The 3,804-nt window shown below is 38.1% G+C and overlaps 1 long non-coding RNA gene across 1 annotated transcript in view; it reads right to left on the minus strand.

The window, feature by feature from the left end:
- Positions 1-3,455, minus strand: part of LOC111740610 — a 6,320-nt gene extending 2,865 nt beyond the window's left edge. Inside the window, exon 1 of the long non-coding RNA XR_002780690.1 lies at positions 3,024-3,455. This is a non-coding gene — a long non-coding RNA (uncharacterized LOC111740610). The remainder of the gene's footprint in view (positions 1-3,023) is intronic.
- Positions 3,456-3,804: the final 349 nt, after the last annotated feature.

The raw sequence follows: 3,804 nt of genomic DNA on the forward strand, positions 1-3,804 counted from the left end.
TAGCATGTTTGTAAATTCACAGATTTAGAGTTAGAAGGGACTCAAGGAAGTCACATAAATTTTCAAATACCTTCAGATGACATCTAAATGTGTATTTCTAGGATTCTGCAAATAAAGTCAGAGGCTTTGTGGGGGGCGAGGGTGCTTATGACCTCTATTAGCACAGTTTGAGAAAATCTGTCGCACTTATATATGGATAAAGCCAGCATTTACACTTTCAAATGTAAGTTTGAAATAACTGACAAGGAACTTTTAAGTTTGCATGTTCAAAACACTTGAGCAATTGAAAATTTACTTTTTGAATTATTGCTTCAATTTCTAACAACTATTTTTACAAAAAGATAAGAGCTTCCTGAAGTATATCTCAGGAACATAAGAATGATAAAATTTGACAGCCTTAGAACTATGCAACAACCAGCAAAGATAAGGAAGGCCTACATTCATTATATGAATCGCCAAAGAACCATTCTTAAGATTCCAACTCAAAGAAAAAAATGCCTCTTAGTACTCTTTGTTTATCCTGAACACATTGGTTTTAGGGACTTATTAGACTGACTTTCTGAGATCATCAATTAAATCATTGAAATAAATCACATGAGTTGTGATTAAGAGTTGTGGTAGGAAGAGGAAAAGGGTAAAGAATGAAAATGTAGGCGGAGGTAGAGTCACAAAAAATAGTCAGAGACTATCTACTCTGTCCACATGTATGCTTATAATATCTAAACATCCAAGATAATAAATAAGCCCTTTATTTAATCTGTCATGGTACTATGACTTCATATCAGAATAGTTCAGGCCCGGATAGTTCCTATCTCCCGAGAGTAATTCTAGCCGATAACTGACTTCAGGGAATAGGATGCTGATCATGAGCCTGAGCTAGCTCTTCTACTACCATGCTTTTGCCCTTGAAGGAGTAATGCCTGTACTAAAAAGGAGACTGTGTTCCGGGAACACGTTATGTTGCCAGAAACATCATTAAGGAGAGCCTAAGTAATACAGGTCACAAAAGGGGGTCGATCTACACTGACTCCAAAACGTCATCAAATGGGCCAGGAACGTGCCTGAGATTCTTGCAGTAAAGAAAGGATTTATGTAGCACATGGAGGAAAGAACTCCAGAACTACTTTGGCAGGAAGGAGATCGGAGAGCGAAGGGTTGGGGCAGACGGAAGGTGTAGGCTTGCTGAATTGCTAGTGGCCTAGAAGGTGGGGTTGACTCCTGGTTTCAGGAGTCATTGATGGGTTTCTCCCAGGCTCTAAGACCTCTAGGAATAAGCATCCAGCACCTGACTATACCAGCTCCATCTCCCACGAGAAAGATTTAAATAGACTCTTCTTGATCTGGACTTGCCACAAGGACAATGTCAGATCCACTTTTAGGGCCATTCTAAGTTATAGTTAAAGCTTGGCTTGTCTTCTTTAACCCACTCCTTCCCCACAACCTCTGGGAAAAATTACTGATGCTTGAAATGCCTCTACATAAGACTTTTCAATCTATACTTATAAACAAATGGGTTAAGATATAAACGTCCAAGCAATAGGTTAATAATTTATTCTAGATTGAAACCATTCGGTTAATAAGTATACACTCGTGGATGAATGCATTAGCTTTTTTTCTTTTACTAAATTATATAAAATCTGTTTCAAAGCTGAGCTGCACTCAGTGCACATTTTTATTTACTTCCTGTTGAGAGGTCTGTGGCTGGCTGTGGTAGAAATGCTACAGATTTGATGATAGAGTGAGACATATCATGCATTTCATTATGTGGCAGTAGGATAAACTTTGAGTGGCGATAGAGTCCTTCCTCCAATTTCATGGTAAAAAGCTAACGACCCTACACTTCGCTTTGGACTCCTTGAACTTGAGGGTCTCTCAATCCACGACAGCCATCCAATTTTGAATGTGTCTGTTTGATCATTAACAAAATAAAAAATGGAACAGAAAGGTTGAGTTGTCCCAGGGCATATGGTAGGATAAACATGCTGAACACAAAATAACCTGCATTGAATTGTCATTCACCCTTTGAGTAGCAATTTAGTTTCAGCAAACGACATCAATTATCATTAAATTAATAGTGTTACTTTGAATTATACGGGTACTGTTTATATTTAATTTGTTTTTTCCCTCATAATTATAAAAGCACATCAAACATAAGGATTTTATATCTATTTTATATTTATACCTATTTCAGAAACATTATAATAGAAATAAATCAACATAAGGGTTCTATTTATTTTTCTTTAAAATAAGTTCATATATTACTTATGTATGAAAAACTCTGACTGGAGCATTGCATATTAGGCATATGAATCTTAATATTCAATATTATTTTAGTTCTATTATTTGATACTAAAAATATATTATCAAAGCTATGTTACTCAATTATGCTTCTGCATTAGATTTGCTGTAAGACATTCTGACAATGACCTTAACTTTTGGCAGTAAAAATATTTTATATATCCACCACAACATTCTTCAATACAACAAAAAATTGCTAGTATATAGCAGGTAAACTTTTCAGTCATAAGATTCAAATATGCAGAAATGTCATGTTCTGTATTAATCTGTGACTGAGTTTAGTGATGGAAAGCTTAATCCTGGCTAGCAATGCAATGGAAATCAAAATTGCCTATTCAATGTAACTCAGTTACTTCCAGATTTTAAATCAGGGGCTCTGCGCCACCCCGTTCACCTTCTCTCCTGTGCCCTGAGGGTGAGCTAAACTCTTGGGGAGGCTCCGGTGTCGTCGTCATCAGGGGGTCCTGCCATCGTGGCCATGCTGTTTCCACCCTTCTCTATTTTCAGGGAGTTTTTGGGACCCCCAACCCCTACCTCCACCCCTGTCTTTCGGTTCATGCTCTGGCTTCAGCTGCCGGTGTCAGTGGTTATTTCCATGGCCTTTAGTTTCAAGGTTAGCATTTGTTTTTCTTTTGTGGCCCAACCACACGCTTTCTCTGGTCGCTGGCTCTCTCTGCATTTCCGCTTCCTCTCCCTCCCACTTCGACCCTTCTCTGCTTTCCTACCTGAGCAGGGTAGAAGAACCTTCTGAGTCAAACTGACATTTTCATAGAAATAAAGGTGAAACAATTAAGCACAAATATCTTAAAAAAAAAAAAAAAAAACAAAAAAAAACCCCTTTTGACTACGAGATCTTGCAAGATCCCTGATTTCCTTTTTCAAAGTTGCATGAAAGTTGCAATTACTACAGGAAAATAAGAAATCAGCATTGCTTCCAAAAATGCAAGCAGTGCTCTGGGAAAGCAGGAAGAATGCAATCCTCTCTGTTCTTAGATAAGGGAACAAAGTCGGAGATAAGATATCGTTGCCTTGGGAAACAGAGTTTGCTTTCAGTGATTTAACCTCAAGCGAGCCTGGCTGCCTTTTGAGAATTCAGTACTCAGGGCTGAGTCAGAGTGAGGTTCTGCACCAGTGAGCACTGCATATAAATCATTAAACCTCCCTAATGAAGAACTGCCGAACAGTAAGTACCCTTGGTGGCCATCAGTGCCACCAGGTCCTGAGCGGTGCGGTGGCTATGTATCAAAACTGAAGTTTCTCGTTTTTTTAAAAAAAAAATAGAAAGAAAAAACTCATTGATATAGTTTCACCGCAATCTCTAAATGTTTTGTATGTGTGTGGGTGTGTGTGACGGTTTCATGAAAGTTAAAGGAAGAGTTTTGAATGGCAGTCTACGTGTTTAAATACACACCGTTCTGAAAGTTCAAATTTAAGTTCAAAAGAAGTTTTATGTGATTGTAAATCTGTCAAGAGTGTTTCTGGGAGTGGTGGTGGCAGGGGGTTATT

The sequence above is a fragment of the Pteropus vampyrus genome, unplaced genomic scaffold, assembly GCF_000151845.1.
Source record: "Pteropus vampyrus isolate Shadow unplaced genomic scaffold, Pvam_2.0 Scaffold66, whole genome shotgun sequence".
NCBI lineage: Eukaryota > Metazoa > Chordata > Mammalia > Chiroptera > Pteropodidae > Pteropus > Pteropus vampyrus.